The sequence below is a fragment of the Triticum urartu genome, chromosome 6 (genome assembly GCF_003073215.2).
Source record: "Triticum urartu cultivar G1812 chromosome 6, Tu2.1, whole genome shotgun sequence".
NCBI classification, from domain to species: domain Eukaryota; kingdom Viridiplantae; phylum Streptophyta; class Magnoliopsida; order Poales; family Poaceae; genus Triticum; species Triticum urartu.
The window spans coordinates 400,503,909-400,522,364 of record NC_053027.1 but is presented as its reverse complement, the minus strand read 5'-3'; the positions used below and the strand labels follow the sequence as shown (position 1 = coordinate 400,522,364).

The window sequence follows — 18,456 nt, the reverse complement described above, 5'->3', positions numbered from 1 at the left end:
CATTTTCATCATGACTAGTGCAATCATCATTAGTACTATGGATATTCAAAGAGTTCATACTAATAACATTGCAATAATGCTCATCATTCAAAGATTTAGTGCCAAACATTCTAATGCATTCTTCTTCTAACACTTTGGCACAATTATCGGAATCCTTATTTTCATGAAAGATATTAAAAAGATGAAGCATATGAGGTACCCTCAATTCCATTTTTTTGTAATTTTCTTTTATAGACTAAACTAGTGATAAAACAAGAAACAAAAAGATTCGATTGCAAGATCTAAAGATATACCTTCAAGCGCTAACCTCCCCGGCAACGGCGCCAGAAAAGAGCTTGATGTCTACTACGCAACCTTCTTCTTGTAGACATTGTTGGGCCTCCAAGTGTAGAGGTTTGTAGGACAGTAGCAAATTTCCCTCAAGTGGATGACCTAAGGTTTATCAATCCGTGGGAGGCATAGGTTGAAGATGGTCTCTCTCGAACAACCCTGCAACCAAATAACAAAGAGTCTCTTGTGTCCCCAACACACCCAATACAATGGTAAATTGTATAAGTGCACTAGTTCGGCGAAGAGATGGTGATACAAGTGCAATATGGATGGTAGATATAGGTTTTTGTAATCTGAAATTATAAAAACAGCAAGGTAACAAGTAATAAAAGTGAGCGTAAACGGTATTGCAATGCTAGGAAACAAGGCCTAGGGTTCATACTTTCACTAGTGCAAGTCCTCTCAACAATAATAACATAATTGGATCATATAACTATCCCTCAACATGCAACAAAGAGTCACCCCAAAGTCACTAATAGCGGAGAAAAAACGAAGAGATTATGGTAGGGTACGAAACCACCTCAAAGTTATCCTTTCTGATTGATCTATTCAAGAGTCCGTAGTAAAATAACACGAAGCTATTCTTTCTGTTCAATCTATCCTAGAGTTCGTACTAGAATAACACCTTAAGACACAAATCAACCAAAACTCTAATGTCACCCAGATATTCCAATGTCACCTCAAGTATCCGTGGGTATGATTATACGATATGCATCACACAATCTCAGATTCATCTATTCAACCAACACAAAGAACTTCAAAGAGTGCCCCAAAGTTTCTACTGGAGAGTCAAGACGAAAACATGTGCCAACCCCTATGCATAAGTTCACGAGGTCACGGAACTCGCAAGTTGACCAGCAAAACCTACATCAAGTGGATCACGTGATATCCCATGGTCACCACAGATAAGCACATGCAATACATACATCAAGTGTTTTCAAATACTTAAAGACTCAATCCGATAAGATAACTTCAAAGGGAAAACTCAATTCATCACAAGAGAGTAGAGGGGGAGAAACATCATAAGATCCAAATATAATAGCAAAGCTCGCGATACATCAAGATCGCGTCGACTCAAGAACACGAGAGAGAGAGGGGGGGAGATCAAACACATAGCTACTGGTACATACCCTCAGCCCCGAGGGTGAACTACTCCCTCCTCGTCATGGAGAGCACCGGGATGGTGAAGATGGCCACCGGTGAGGGATCCCCCCCTCCGGCAGGGTGCCGGAACTGGGTCCCGATTGGTTTTTGGTGGCTACAGAGGCTTGCGGCGGCAGAACTCCCGATCTATTATGTTCTCCGATGTTTTAGGGTATATTGATATATATATAGGGTGGCACTATTCTAATCCTGGGATCAAAATAACTATTTGGATCAGGGCTGGCCCTATAAGGAGCCGCGGAGATGCTCCCGAACTCATAAAATTCCACCCGAACAGAAAAAGGAAAAAATTACCACCACCCCCGCTTACCTTATCCACACTCCCGCATCCCCATTCTCGCGCGGATTCTTCCCGCCGCCGACGCACTTCCATCTCCCCCAGTCGCCGCCACCGTGGTTCCTCTCCGGTCGCCGCTGCCGTGGTTCCTTTGCCACCCCTTCCCTTCGCCCACCTTCCCCGCAACCTCTCTCAACCCTCCCAACAACCCGCCAGCCCACCTCCGGCTGCCTCCCACCTGCCGGCTTGCCACCGCCCTTGCCTCCTCCCGGCGCGAGGCCGCCCCGCTTCCTCCTGGCGTGCCGCCGCCCCAACTACTTCTGGTTCGAGGCCACCGCACCACCTTCTTCCGTCGCGTGGCACCCGGTCAATACACGCTCCACCCGCCCACTCGGTCCCTGCGCTCCTCCCGCCAGCTCCCTCTGGTCCAGACGCGCTTCCCACTGCCGCCCGAGGCCACCGTGCCCCACCCCATAGCCATCCTCGACCCTCGTCCCTGCCGTGCCCGTCAGCGAGGTTAACTGTGAGATCCCTCCATGTCCTCTATACTCCACCTCCTTAATTTTCCTTGGATTTGATCTTAAAGAATGGGGCAGTAGCTCCGATGGCTTCTCTTCAGTCCATGAACGAGGTTGCTCAGTGGCACGCACGAGCTGGGGAGGCTGCAGTTCGGCGGCGCGTACACACAGTTCGTTGTTGGCCTGTGGCATCATCCTGCTGGTCAGTGACCAACGGAGCTGGCCTGAGGCGTGGTCTTGCTCGCCGGTGCTAGGCGCAGCTCGGCTGGAAGTAAGGAGCCTATGAAGTTCGGCCGGTGAGCCTATGCAGTCCGACGACGCATGTGTTCTTGTGTCCTGTTCACGAGCGTAGCATGTGTGATGGTTGTGTGCACACGACAGCCACATGCGGTGTTAAGAGAAACCAAGCTAGAAGCAGAAGGCAATACCTTCATACGTGTGTGCATGCAAGAAAGACACAGAGAAGTTCAAGCAATGTGATGATGCAGGAGCGGCAGCATCCATGGCAACTCGAGTAAATTTCTTATGGTCATTCGAATAAAAAATGGTAGCGACTTCGTGGTGGCCAGCGTCTAGAATGCATGGTCAAAACTAGTCTAAGTGTTGCTAGGTACATTCAGAGTAATACATTTACACTTTTCTTCAGGAAGATATTTGTAAGTCTGAACATGGTGTTCCTTTCTCTTCAGGAAGGTATTTGCTTTAAAAAGAACTACATCTCGCCAGTCCAATTGTATTCTTCTTCAGTTAACAACTTCAACATGGCAATATCTTCTTGCAACTTTTATTGAGCTTAATACCAAGATAGTAGCCATTCTTTCGACTTTCGTACTTCATTTGTAAGAACCATTCTGGATTCCTAACAACATCTCTGCAATATTTTAGGAATTCTCGCTTCTTCCACAGCTCGCGAGATCAAAGGCCATTGTCGACAAAGCTAAGCTCAAGAGTGCAACTTTAGTCGAAGATATGCATTAGAGATTGCGAGAAGCTCTCACTAGTCTGGCTCTTCTGTTTAACTTGTGTCAACACATATGGCCTCTTCAGTTTGGGACTACAGCTTCTTTTGAAAAGTCACGACTACGATGACAAATAATGCGGCCATAGTATCTGTTCTATGTGTAGTTTGTAATTTTCTTAGATGCCCCTTGGTTGTTAACACATAAATGTTGGTACTTGTGGCATATTATTTGTTATAACTGAGTCTGATCTGCTTCTTTCTTCCTAGCATCTCCTTGGTTGTTGTAATGTTGCTTCATTTTGGTTGTAAAATATATGCGATCTAATGTTTGTTATGTGTTTGAAAGATAGTGCAAATCTGGGTGGGGGTGTTCCTCACATATGTATGTTCTCGACATAGTTGAAGCTTCATAGAAATTTTTCCTTTTCAAAATGTCAGAAGTTCACTTGTGCAAAAAAGGTTCCTTAACCTCATTTACAGGAGAAAGTACACATAAATCCTGAGGTTCAAAATTTTAAACTACAATTGTTTGTGTCTGAAAGAACAAGTGCACGCAAGTTCAGAATTGGTAAAATTAGAGCAAACATCAACACTAAGGAAACCTTCAAAAGAAGTTTGTTGAAAAAACTCCCTCCCCCCCTTATTTTGAAAGTTAGCGCTAAAAAAATCCATGAAGTTCAAATAAGTTTAAATTAAAATAATAGACAACAACTCATATTTACAAAAAGAAGGATGTTCCATTTTAAAAAAATAAAAAGGAGCCTCAAATTAAAAAAGGAGAGCAGTTCAATGTTAATATAACAATAAAATTTTTCTCGTGTCTAAAAACTGAAACCAAGAATAGTTTTTATGGATTTAAAGCCTAGAGGTTCAAATTTAAAAATACGAAGAAGTTCAATGTTTATTAGAAACCGTAAGAAGATCAAATTAAAAAAAGCATCTCAACCAATTTCATATAAAAAGGGATTATCTCTGTTAAAAAAACTTAGAAGTTTATTTTTAAAATACAGAGTAGGTCGATGTTTATTAAGAAACTAGGATTTTTCTGTTACTAAAAGAAATAACACCAAGTATAAATTGAAAAAACCAAAAAGTTCAATTTTTAAAAATAGAATAGTTTAATGTATATGAAAAACCCAAATTTTCCTCACTAGTAAATAAAAAACCAATAAGTGCAATTTCAAAAAGTGGAGCGGTTTGATATTTATTACAAAAACTTGAATTTTTGCCGTTACTAACAAAAATATTCTCCTCCCCGTAGTTGTTATGCATCTACTACAAAAAAATACATCGACCATATAAGTTCACATATAGCTGGGAAGGAATAACTATAGCTCTGTTTGTGCACATGTTGTGTTTGGAGAGGCACGTTTTTTATTTTGATTTTGGGCTTGGATGTACAAGGTATATGATGAAGGTGAGACAACTAAGTGAGGTCCATTTGGACATGTTAAATTCAGTGAGCCGTATGAAAGGGAATAAGATTGTTTGTTTGTTTGGCCCCCATTTGTACATCGGGTTATCTAATTTCTTGTTTTGTATTGTTTCATGAAATTCAATAGTATGCATTGATGCAAAAAATGTGCTTTTAGTATGTTGGTTTAATGTCAAAAACTAAAAAAATGTGAAGCCCCGAACAAGTTCAAAAACTACAACACAGAGACGTCCAAAACAGCGAGAAGTTCAACTACTACACGAAATGCGTTTCAAATGAGAATAAAAAAGTTAGAGCGGTTCGATGTCTATAAAATCTCAGTTTTTTTACGTTACTAAAGAGAAGCAGAGAGAAGTTCAATTGATAAGAGCTAGAAGTTCACGTACTACACGGTGTGAATTTTTTATTAAAAAGAATGAAAAAATAAAATGCTAAAAAATTTGTTGCTAGAAGTTCAAGTGCTCTACCCAAGAAATTTCAAAAATTCTTGTGAGAGAGGTTGAACAAAAATACGTGACAGAAGTTCAAGGTGAAAACAGCGGGAAGTTCAACTACTTCGTTTCAGAAGAGAATAAAAGAATAGAAAACTAAAAGCCTAAAAGGTTTGTTGCAAGAAGTTCACGTGCTCCACCCTGCACGGTTCAAAAATTATATTTACGAGATGTCCGTCGTTCATTTACATGTTGTTTTAAAAAGTAAAAAACAACGTTGGTTTTCCATTTTAAAAACTGCTCTCTAACGGCAACGAATTTGTAACATATGTCTACATGAAAAACTTGCTGCGATTCATAAGCTTTCCACCAGGTATATTATGTGCCACATTTTGATGAACGATTTAAAATTTTTATGTATACCATTTAAAACACATTTTGATGTATTCAAAAAAATCTTACCTGTTGAAAGAAGTTCATAGTGAAAACAATGAGAAGTTCAAGTACTGCAAGTAATGCATTTCAGGTGAGAAAAAAAGTATACAAAAATAAAAACTTAAAAGGTTTGTTGAAAGAAGTTCAAGTGCTTTGTCTGGAGAAGTTCAAAAATTCTTGCGAGGGAGATTCACCTTGTATTTCCATGTTCGATTTTTTCCGTATAAAAATTGAATACAATTCTTTACTCAAGATATAAAAAGTTGAAGTTCAAATTGAAATAACAGAGAAGTTCAGAGTTTATTAAAACCTAGGGTTTACCTATTCAAAAAATAAAAAACACAACGCCATTTTTTGCACTTTTAAAAACAACTTATAAACGGACAAAATGGTTGCTAGAAGTTCAAGTGCTCAGCGAGGAAAAGTTCAAAAAATTCTTGTGAGAGAGGTTCATCATGTATTTAGATGTCCAAAATATATAAAAAAATATAGTTTTTTGTGTTTTAAAATAATTCTCTCAAACCAGAGAGAAGTTCAAAGTGATAACAACAGGAAGTTCACGTGCTACATGGTGTGTATTTCATATAAGAAAAATACAATAAAGTGAAACATAGTGAAGTTCAAACAGATATGCCCCAGAAGTTCAACTACTTCACACAGTGCATTTTCGTTCGCGATGAACGCATAAATCATGATCTCGTCATTTTCTAATTTACCTCAAAACGACAGGAATATCATTTGTGTAAGTTCAAGTCCTCGGTCGGAGAAAGTTAAAAAATTATTGTGAGAGACGTTTGTACAAAAGGAATATTATTTGTGTAACACTAACGAATGGATGAGAAAATTATAAACAAAAATACGTCACAGAAGTTCAACGTGAAAACAACAGGAAGTTCAACTACTACGCTGAATGAATTTTAGATGAAAACTTTTAAAATCATCGCGAGTATGAAAAGATGATCAACATGGGAAACTTGTGTGTTTACAACAACTTTCCATCGATATATCACCTGCTCAATTCCGGTGAATGGATGGAGCGCTACTTCCAGTGGATAGAGATCTATGAGAAAAAAACATGTGAAAAACAGAGTGAAGTTCAAGCACACATGCTGAGAAGTTCAATTTCTTCACGTGGTGCATTTTTGAAGAATCTGTTTTGCGATAAAGGCAGAATGCAAGATCTCGTCGTTTTCGAAATTACTTGAAAACGGCCAGGATTCAGAGAAAACCATCAACATGAAAATGTTTCGAATTTTCCGTAGCTTTTCAGCGGTATATTATTTGCCCCATTCCGATAAAGTTTGTAGAAATTACGGCAAAAATATGTTTTTGCCATTTTCAAAACTGACATAAAACCGTAATGAATTAGGAGAAACAATATGTACAAAAAAGTTTCGCATTTCTTCAAGCTTTCCAACACCATATTATTTGCTGCATTTGGACGTACGGTTAAAACATTAGCTCAAAAATACGAACTCGGTGGAACTTGTATCATTTTCTAAATTACTATTAAACCGTTCAAAATTAGAAAAAACTTTTAACATGAAAAACTAGCGCATTTTCATAAGCTTTCCAACGCCATCTTATTTGCCTCAATTGGATTAGCCGTTTAGAAATGGCATCGAAAATACGAACTCGGGTGTTCCGTTTGCGAAATTCTATGATTTTCTGAAATACTCTTTAACCGTAGGGAATTAGAGAAAACTTTCAACATGTGGAAGGAGTGGTTTTGCAGCAGCTTTCCAACGCCATATTATTTGCCTCATTCTGATAAACGGTTTAAAAATGCGATCGAAAATACGATTCATGTTTTTTGTATGAAGAAAAAACGGTTTTCAAAACTGCTCTTAAACCGCTTATATTTTGCCAAAAATTTAACTTGGGTCATGATACTTATGTCCATAGCTTTCCAACGGTATATCGCAAGCCCCATTTGAACACCTTTTAGCTGAAGTTCAACCTAGTACTCGGGGAAGGTCAGGCGCGTTACTCGGGAAGTTCATGTTGTGATCAGAATATTATTCTGATCCCGTGATCAGAATAGTGTCTATATATATACACACACACACACACACACACACATCTGGGCTATTCTGTTACGCGTAACAGAATATTATCTTGTTACCCTTCTTGAACTGACGAATTCGAGGGGTTGAACTGATGCTCTCATTTTTGTCGAACTGATCGTCTTCTTTATGAATTGATGCTCTCAGTTTGGACCTGTGTTATTGGGCTAATGGCGTTTTCATCCCCGCAGCGTAGTCGCCACAGCCCCTGCCGCCGTCGAGGAGCTCGAGCTGCTCGCCCTGAGGGCTTTCTTGGGCGCCGAAATGAACCGCCACAACCTGGGCTCGTCCGGCGAGATCGACAAGACGTCGTGCGAGGCCGCCACGTTGGACATGGAGTCAGAGCCGGCGGCGGCGGAGCCGCCGTGGCGCGAGTAGGTGATGGTCCGCGGGATGGTGGCGGCGCTGCTCATCAGCGTGGTGTACACAGCGATCGCCATGAAGCTTAGCCTCACCACGGGCTCATCCCCATGCTCAACGTCTCCACCGCGCTGCTCGCGCCTCGGCTCAAATCAACATGGTCGCATCAGTAGCAGGCACGGGCAAGGTAACATGCTGAATTGCGAGGCATCAAGGGCGCCATGGTCAAATTAAATCCCCGCGGATCCAGCGCGTAGCAGGAAGGAGAAGAGCTCGGAGAAACGCAAGACCAACAGCCGTCTCCAACATGATGGCACCGTCGACTTGCAAGGAAGGAGGGATGCGGGTAGGAAACCTGCCATGGAGGAGGAACTGATGGAGTGCAGTGATTGTGGCGTCTATCTCCTCATCCACCGCCATCGACTGCCCCTCCGTGACTCAGTGGCCATCCCACCAGGGATGTCGATCTTGTGGGAAGAAGGAGAGAGACTTGGAAAGGGGAGGGGCAACAGAGAGTTAGGAATAGGATAGAGATGCAGCAGACGGCGGCTTCTCGCGGCTGTCGGTCGAACCCCTTGCAAGAAAGCGGCAGCACACCGCAGTGCTGTGCGGACGAATGCGACCAAGAGACAGTGCGTGGGGATGAAATCAGAGCCGAGAGTGCATCGGCGACAGCCAGAGGCTGGTTACGACGATGACTGGTGGCTGCGGGTAGCGACTAGCGAGGGATGGATCGACGGTGGCCTGCTGCCCTTTCTCTCATCCGCTCTCTCTGTTTCTCTGGAAGAACGGAGAAAATGAAAGAGGAGAAATTGTCGGTGGACAGCGGCCCCCTGCTCAGCCAAGGCGTCTGCCAGCAGCATGACAGGCCTGTGTGGCTACAAGGTGTGTATGTGCTATTGAATTTAGCTATTCTTGTCAAGGACTAGTTCAGGCACAACAGCTTAGATTGTCCTCTCCGTTTATGTCCAGGCCTTCCTCTGCATTGCGCTGCTCATTGCTTTCACAAACAAGACTTTACTTTGTATTCCTCACTGCTATTTTGTCGATTTTGAAGTTCCAGTTTTTTCTGTCCTTGAACTTACCCAAGTTTTTTCCTAGTAAAATGTGCACTCTCTTTTGGAAACAGAGTGTATGAACGTTCACACGGAGAGTAATTGAACTTTTGAGCACTTTTTTATATAAACATCCTTTTTTTTCTAACCCTTGTTTATTAACTTCATGTGGAAGTGCCACATTTTCTTTCGCAGGTGAAACTTTTTTGCTGTGCGGGTTTTGGACTTATCTGTCTTTCTAGTTTGAACTCACCCGACATTTTTTAACTGATTATAAAGCACGTAGTGAACGTCTACACTTAGTGTATGTTTACTTGTACAATCATGGGAGTATACTATGTGAACATTTATTATATAAACATTTATTCACAAAATACAAAGAAGTCAATAAAGAGTGAGTAGGGCATTTCAGTGCCCAGACTCATCTGCACCCAGTTAGAAAAAAATTCTCAAGTAATGCAATCTGTAGCAAATTTTCACGTTGAACTTTCCTAGTTTAGATCATTGAACTCTCCCAGCCAGCGATGCTTCTCTCAGGACGGAACCTAGTGGACCCTGCAAACGGGAAGCCCGGCGCGGCAATGTTAGTAGTACTTCCCAAGGTGTTGCATCTGTACTCACTATGGCGATGTGTTTGTACTGCCAAAAAACATACGCAAGAGCAGAATGTAAACATTTCTTTAAACTTGTGCTCACGGGAATAGTGACAACACCTAAAGAGCATGTTATTTTCCTCGGGTCTATTGACGGACTTCCTCAAATTTCATAGACAAACTGACTCTATTTTATTTTTTTGAACTTAGATGCTAGTAATAATTAAACATTCCCATACAATTTTTTCACTATTCGTGGCATCAACCAAAATAGGTAGGAGAGAGCACTATCGAACTTATCAATGTTTTTGATTCGTACTGGTCAATGATTTTAATTCAAACAAGTTTTCCTTTCTAGCACAAACATCTAACTATTATGTACACTTTCTTTAAGAAGTAGCAATCAAATCATCATAGACAGAAAGTTCGAATTTGCAGTTGGTGCTATGTGTACGGATTCCATGTTTTGGTCGTCCTCATTGTCTGCCTCATGTACTTCATTCTCAACCTGCTGGTGTCCTTCGTTCTAGTGATCGGCGGCGTCATAAGAGCTAGTGATCAGCGTCCGTCCAAACCTCTCTCGTGCTGGAGTACAGAGAGAAACAAAATAGTGAGAGAAAAGAGCAGTAGAGAGAAACGAATTAGAGGTGAGCTACAAAATAGGGTGAGGGTGGTTCTTTTTCAAACTGGTCATGGTTTGTTTTTCAAACTTATCTAGTTTTAAGATATGAACTTCCTGGCGCAATTATTTTTCGTCGATACAAGTTTACTAACCAAAATGACTGCAATACAGGGAGGAATGAAATTGTATACCAGGAGAAGTACACGCTCACAGAGGTCCTTCAAATCAGTGGCACTGACGGGGTGTTGGAGGATGGTCGGGAGCCTGCAAATCCAGTGAGGGAACTGAAACCAGCAGCAGTAGAGTACTTTGTCAAACTAGGATTGCGTATACAAGTTTGTTGAAATGGGGCAGTGAAGTCTCACTAGCAGTACTTCTCATGTAGTAATACATGGACTTGCTGTTAAATACACATGGACCTACTGTCTTTGCCACTTCTCTCGTGCTTCCTAACCGTCTTTCGCTTCGCCTCTCCATCGACCATCAGACTCCGAAGGGAACATGTGATCATGCTTGTCAGATATATGTGCTTCAGGTGTAGAGCCATCCATGTCTCAATACAACTGATGTCCGGAGCTACAAAAAATCAGAATGCGCAATGGACTTGACTGCCCCATCTAAGATTTTTGTTGCATTATCTCTTCTCCATCTTACTATTAGTTCTACACCAAAAGATAAGTCAGGCAACTCCAAGCTTGCTTTCGCAACATTGGATTAGACACGTATGTTTTAGTGTTGATTAATTACCTGATGATTGAGGAGCTGATGGTTGGGGCTTTGCTTTCTTTTTCTTGCACGACAGTGGGTTTGGGCCCTGCAGAAGGACTACCCAAATGTTAATGTTGCCCACTAGATCATAACAAGCAAATATAGTCATGCTCGTGCATATGACAAATATCTGAAAAAATAGTAGATGAAGATAAAACCTTTGCTTTTGTTCGTCAAGCAATTTCAGCTAGTGGTCCGCAAGCAATTTCAGAACACCATGCATTTTTTAGCTAGTGAAACATGTGACAAAGAACTGAACTCAAAAAACAAGATTTTTGGAGATGGAAGAAGGCGTCGGACGTTGGGTGAACCTGCTACCCCTACTCCTGCGGACTGGCGGCTCTGGTGAAGTGGAGCTGATGGAGGCGAGGTTCACAAGCAGCGGCTGGGCGCACCGGGATTTGGCCGCTATAGGGGATCCACTACCCCTATTCCTGTGGACTGACGACTCCAGTGAAGTGGAGCTGATGGAGGCGGGGTTCACGAGCAGCGGCTGGGCGCGCCAGGATTTGGCTCTGTAAAGATGAAGTGCAAATCACACTAAAGGTGAACTAAAAATCTTCCTAGCAACCTCGTCCAATTGCATTACTCATAACATGATCTATAGAGAGACTTACATCCGAAATAAAATACATGCAGAGATGGGCGGCCACCAGCTTGTTTATATTAGAAATTTTAAGAAGCCAATGAACTTCAGCATGACAAGTAGATCAATACAGCATGCAACTTATGTAGTTGCTTAACTCTAAACACATGGTTAAAATTTCAGTCACTTAAGAACTATAACAGTAAAGCATTTACCACACTGATTTACTTGTTTCACTATTAAAAATGGGTTTCAAACACAACTTCTAAGAAGATAGTGCTTACTTTTGCTCTCCCACTTGGACTAAACAGGCAAAAACAGAACGCATCACTTGCGCTAAAAATCCGGAAATCCAGTGAACACAAAAAACATAGAATTATTCCGATACCTCAGGAGAATGGCTCTGCATATGTCGCTTCAGATGCATCGGTTGGATTGATCTCCTTCTCCCATCTGGACAGATAAATTGTAGAACTTGCACGTCGACGTCGCAAAACTCACACTTTGGACGGATCTCCTTCTTCCATCTGGACTGACAGTTGCAGAACTTCCATCAGGCAACTCACGTAACAAACATGAATACAGCGATATCAACGAGAAATCGTGAGGGGGAGGGGTGGTCGCAGCGGTGGCGGCGTGGGGAGGGTGGAGACGTGGTCAACGTTCAATTCAATTGGTAGTGTTTCGTCAGTGCTGCAAAAACATACACATTTGCATTTTCTGAAGCTAACAAAGGGCAGATGAACTGAATTTGATTTTGCTAGCGAACTGATGCAATTTTATAGAACGAACCTTCACAGTTCCGCTAGTGCTCAGTTTAATTGGCAGTGTTTCGTCAGTCTTGTGGAAACATGACCATTTGCATTTTTTGAAGCTACTACAGAATATTGCTTTAATGTTTGACATGCACTGAGCTGAACCGCTTTTTAAGTTGAGAGAGACAAAGCCGCACTGGGTTGTTGGGGCAGCATTGAACGGGCGCTGGTGGTGGTGGTGAACGGCCTGGGGTGGTGAAGGTGAACGGCCTGCGTGCTGAGGCAGCGGAGGGCGACGCCGGATCATGGGGCAGGCCCAATTCCAATAAGAGGTCTGTAAATTAATTGACTAATATCATTTTTTTGCTACTTTAGTTGCAGCCCCAATTCCAATAAGAGGTCTGTAAAATTAATTGACCAATATCATGTTAACAAAAACAACCTGTCCAGCGGGCACCCATGATAACTACATGTAGCAAGTGGCATAATGAAAATAAGCCTAGTATCAGCTCTAGCAAATAGCAAGTGAGCATTTAGATTTCTGTATGCCATTTCAGTGTGTATCATCATTCCATTGTTCAAGATCCCAGAAAGCAGAGGCGGACATGGCCTCGTCAATCCAAACATTGCATGTATATCTTTTATGTTATGAAAAGCAAGTGGTATCATCCGTCACACACACAACAATAATTTATGTAGTATATCATCCATCGTACTGCCATTAGCACTGCACACAAACCGCCATTAGTACTGACATTAGTACAACAATAATTTCTTTGGTTAGACATCCATTACCCCAACCCAAAATGTACTGCCATTAGCACTGCACACAAACGGCCATTTGTATTTCAATTGTTGTAATATATGTAGTTGAACTTATAGATTTCCATTTGTAATTTTTGCTCTTATAAATATCATGCGTGTTTGTTTACGTACTGAAAACGGAATACATACTGAACTTAACAATACGGAAACAACAATACTTCCTACTTGTTCTCTCTTTGTTGCCATATAGCTAGAGCTTACAGCCACATGAGCAAAATCTTTTGTTATATTTTGTAATAATCTGACATATAGTATAAAACCAAACTGGGTTTTAACACATACAATTGAACTTTTCTGTATGTTTCTTTTAACTGATGACATATATACATGGTGAACTACAGAGCATCAATTTTGGCAGTAAACACAATTCATATTTTCAAAATCAGGAGATGGACCGAACTGATTGTTCTAGGTACGGTGAACTGATTTTGCAAATAAAAATCTAGTTTCTAGGTACGGTGGACTACAGGAGCGAAGGAAAACGGGACACTTTGATTGAAAGTGTCTGCTTTCCTCAATTGAGCAGGTGGCCGAGCAGCGTGGTGCTAGGGGGCGGCGCGCGGCGGCGGACTGCTGCTCGTGACTAACTCGTCCATCTCGACACCATGGGGTCGAACTGAGGACGGCTATGAGAGTAGGGAGCATCGAGCGCGGAGGGTGGTGGCACATACCTAGGTTAAGTAGGATGGAGACGCGCATGCGAACAAAGGCTGGCTACTCTAGGCCCGGCGGTTGGAGTTCGTCTTCAGCCATGGCGAGCACCGGGGTGCGCCTTCCTTAGTCATGGAGCAACTTGCGCCTCCACACTTCCCCGCAGCGCCGGGCCCCTGCAACCATGGGCAAGATCCAGGAGGTTGGCCGCGGGCGCCATGTCCGGGGGGGCGGGCAGGAGGTCGGGCACATGCGGCTTCCTGAGGCCCGAAGATGGTGGAGGCGGGGGCGGCGGGAGGATTCGGGGAAGAAGGGGGGGGGGGGGTGGAGGCCGGAGATGGTGGATAAGGTGGGGGTTGGGCGGTGGCCTGAGACGGGGGAGAAGGTGGGGGTGGGGTGGCGGCCGAAGATGGTGGAGAAGGTGGGGGTTGGGCGGCGGCCGGAGACGGGTTAGAAGGTGGCATTGGGCGTCAGCTGAGACGGTGGAGAAGGTGGGAGTTGGGCACCGACGGGAGCCGGAGAGATGAGGTGGAGGTGGGGCGTCTGAACCTGGAGAGGGTCGTGGTTTTTTCTTTTCACAGACAGGGTTGGTAGGCCTTCATTTTCAGATAGTGGAAACTACACATCGGGCCCTTATAGGGCTGAGGGGTAACGGAATAATATTCTGTTACTAGTAACAGAATAGTGCATGGGGCTGGACTAGGGTAACGCTGCATATCCTGGAGAGGTGGAAAGGGAGCTCATGTCACTACCAAATCTATTAGGGTACTAGAAATTCATGGAACATAAGTAAAACCAAACTAATTGATTACAAGCACTCCTATGAACATAACTTAAATTAGAAATTGAGGTGAACTTAAACAGTGAAAACAAGAGTGTGCTGCTGCTAGCTTTCCAATCCTAGAACAACTTCTAGGAACGCGTGGGAAACAGGCAACATACCTGAACTTGGTGTGGATTGGTAGTTGAACTTGCTACCCATTCACACTAGTACCAGCTGCACAAGACCGAAGTATTTAAGGAAATACCTGATGGCATCAAGAAAACAAGTGACTAAAACATTTAGCAATAGAAGCGATGGTACAGAAAAATTGAACTGATGTTTTTCTGCCATTCCGACAAACCTCCAGCATATTTTTTGAACTGATTTTTTTCTATCATTGTACTGTTGCTTTTTAGGCTTTTTCGAATGAGGTGAAAGCCTCTACTCTATTTGAACTTTTACTGAACATTCAAAAATGTTTGAACTGATGTGAATCCTTTCACCGAAGTACTACTACAATATTTCGTGAACCTACCCATGTATACGAACAAGTTCTTTTTCTGCTAGGCATTTGCGCAATTTTGTGCTAAGCAAAGAGAGAAAGAAAACAACCTGAAAATGTTTCCTGCCGCCGCACGTCGACGGGGGTTTGGATATGGATGAACTAACTGGCCCATTTTTCTTGTACTGAAGCTTGTTTCCAGAAATTTAAGACAATGCAAATATTATCTATAATATGGACATTTAGTATAGTCTGAACTAAACTCTTTGGCACGTTTGCACTGAGGTAATAGCGGTGAACCTGTGACGAAGGATAGAACTCAAAAAGAATTTTTTTTGGAGGTGGAATAAGAAGTTGATCGAGCGGATTGGGAGGATGCTCAGCAACATACATTGGAGATGCAAGACCATAGTACCTCAATTACAGATGTCACTAAACTCTGGGACATTTGTACTGCAAGAATTGAATCTGCAGCAATCTTGAACTTTCAGATTTCATACGCAAGATAGCTACAAATTGCTAAAATCAATCACCAGTAGAAAAACACCAAAAGGTTCTCCAAATGGTTGCTTGAGGAAGAGCCAAAGCTATTTGGGGTGGCGGACGACAGCAACATGTGGGCTGGGTTGTCGCGCACCGAGAAGGATGAGGAAAACGGCAACCCAACCACTATAGTGGAAATAGGAGCTGATGGGCGTGGACTGCTGCTCGGCATGAACTCGACCGTCCAAATGCCATGGGGCTGGACTGGGGACGATGCTAGACATACTGGAGTAGTGGCCAAGGAGCTTAGAGCAGCAGTGTACATCAACAACAGACTGCTCGCGCACAAGATGTACTGCTCTCCTGGGATGGAGGGGTGAAGTGTGTGCCTCCCGAGCTGCGACGTCGAACTACTTCGGGTTGTGTCGTTGAACGACCCGGTGTGGCGGCGGTGAACGGTATGGTGCTCATTCTCAAGCATAACCACAAGTACTTTTTTGTGCTATATGAAGAAAATGGAAACACGAAGGAAATCAGACTCACCATCGGGAAGTAGATGAACTGAAAAGCATACAAATGATGAACTTATGCATCTTGTTTTAACTGGAACCTACAAAAATAGGAACAAATATGAGAGATGAGTTTTTGTCAAGGAGAACTTACCAGGGTTTGGTGTTCGAACTTTTAAATGTTTGTGCAACTGAAAACAGAGAATAGGAGCATGCCTCGACCAGATCGGCGACTTCCTCGTGGGGTGATCTCTCGTATACCACGATGGCAACATATACACACACAAACTAACCAAATACACAAAACGGCCAGCTAGAAAAATAAACTGACAAGAATACATGTCTTCTCGACTATGAACTGATAAGAATACACACCACAGACGGCTAGACACGGACTTCTTGAACTCCCCTAAGATAAGGTTCAGGTTTTTATGGTTTTTTTATGTTCACGTTCTTTTTCCGAAGTTCCTGACTTCTCGACTATGAACTTACTACATAGAAGGATGCTCACATACATGTATTGCTTGACAGGAGCTGACAGAAAATTTTGCAGCAACATGGTATTTTTATTCAACACAATGATACAACCATATCTTGGAATACATCCATCGTGATGGAAACAAATGCACAATAAAATGGCATCATTACACATACTCGAGAACTAACAGATTATTCTTCAGTTACTCTGATCAACTTTTGTTTTCTTCAGAAATTGGATGAAAAATAGCATCGGCTATGCCATCAATTTTTTGCATCTCTAGCACACTTGTTGGGACTATTGTTCATCACATGATGAACCTCTTTTATTTCTGTTTTTCTTGAGTGTCATAGAATAAAATATTAAACTATTTTGTATAAGTATAGTTGAACTTTTGTGTTTTTCTGGTTACTGAAGTAGTATCAGAACAGCCGCTGCATACATATATGAATTGACAATTTTTTTGTCAATGAATTGTTGTAATATATTGTATTAGAACTAAGACAACAGTATCTATCTAGTACCAAGCATGCTCATCAAGAGCGGAATTCAGGAGACAGAAGGAACAAGAGCAAAAGTACAGGGGGTGTGTTCTTCACTGTTTGGTTTATAGGGTGCCAATGACGAACTGAATCATTTTAGTTCCGTCTTCTTCCCTCAGGTCTGAATCTAAGAGCAGCACCAGTTCAATTCAAAATAAATTGACAGTTCATGAATTTTGTGCTAAGCAAGCATACCCATCAGCACATGGAATGCCTTGGTAAAATGCACTCACTCAGTCCCCAAAATCAAAAAAGAAAACTACAGAGGCGGAAGGAAACGAGAGGAAAGCTTTTGAGTTCTGACCATTGCTTTTGTTGACCGACCCATCGTTGAACGGCCTTGGTTGGCAGTGGTGAACGGACTGGGGTAGCGGCCGTGAACGGCCTGGCGCAGCGTCGCATTGCGAGGCGGGCTGGGGAAGCACAGCGCGGTGGAAGGCCGGCTGGAGCAGCGTGGCACGGTGGGACGCCGGCTGGAGTAGCGCGGCGGTGACGTAGGGCCTGACAGCGCAGCCAAGGAAGGTTGGCGGCGCGGCGGAGGTGGCCTGGTAGTGCGGCGGCTGGGGCCTGGCAGCACGGCGGAGGTGGCCTGGCGGCGCGGCGGCCGTGCCCTAGGGTCGCAGCAGAGGTGGCATCGCGGCGCGGCGGCGAGGCCCTGGGGGCGCGGCGACCGGGGCCTGGGGTTGCATCACGGCGCGGCGGCGGGGGGCTGGAGGATCGGTTCGGGGGAGGTTGGGGACGGCTGGGGTCGAGTCGGGGTCTTTTTTTCATGAGTAAAATGCAAGCGTGGTCCTAATTCTTTTTTAAAAGTGTCGATTGGGTCATAATTTTTTCAAAATGCATATCTAAATCCTAATTTTTTCTAAGTTGTTCACCCGAGGTCCTAATTTCGTCTGACCGCCGCTGACCAGCTCGCGTGGCGCTTTGACCGCCGCCACGTCGACTCGAGGGCCCACGCGGGAGATTTCCCGCGGTTGGAGGTTGGGAATTTAAGCAGTTTGGCCCCTGGAGTTTATGCTTTCATCATTCCCCAGTCCCTAGGTCTTCTGCAACGAACTGGCTTTCTGGTAGAGGAGCTGGCACCGCTGTTTGAGATTGTTGAGTAGCTATAGCCTACAAACCAACCAAACATTTAGTTAGTAATGTAGGTGAATTTCTGGAAGAACATATGGCATTGCATTTATTAACATTGCATTTGAATAAAAAGCTCTCACTTGGTCCTGTAAAATCTCAATCACAGTAGATGAAGCAAGATCATAAGTCATAGAAGAAGATATCATATTGGATGCACTTTTGCCCACTTGTGGACATGCCTTTTTCTGCAAAAAAATCAGAAATGTTGTTGAG

At 43.1% G+C, this 18,456-nt stretch overlaps 1 long non-coding RNA gene across 20 annotated transcripts; it reads right to left on the bottom strand.

Moving 5' to 3' along the window:
• Positions 1-9,913: 9,913 nt before the first annotated feature.
• On the bottom strand, positions 9,914-17,870 carry LOC125513766. Of its 20 annotated transcripts, none has more exons than XR_007286133.1 (10): positions 17,414-17,870; positions 16,124-16,190; positions 14,775-14,860; positions 12,394-12,690; positions 11,990-12,294; positions 11,174-11,530; positions 10,995-11,061; positions 10,613-10,909; positions 10,439-10,531; positions 9,914-10,210 (listed from the first exon to the last, which is right to left on the bottom strand). It is a non-coding gene; the product is annotated as an uncharacterized LOC125513766 (long non-coding RNA). The 20 variants fall into 20 exon arrangements; XR_007286142.1 differs by having other exon boundaries at positions 10,439-10,511; XR_007286139.1 differs by having other exon boundaries at positions 10,671-10,909.
• Between the last annotated feature and the right edge of the window lie 586 nt (positions 17,871-18,456).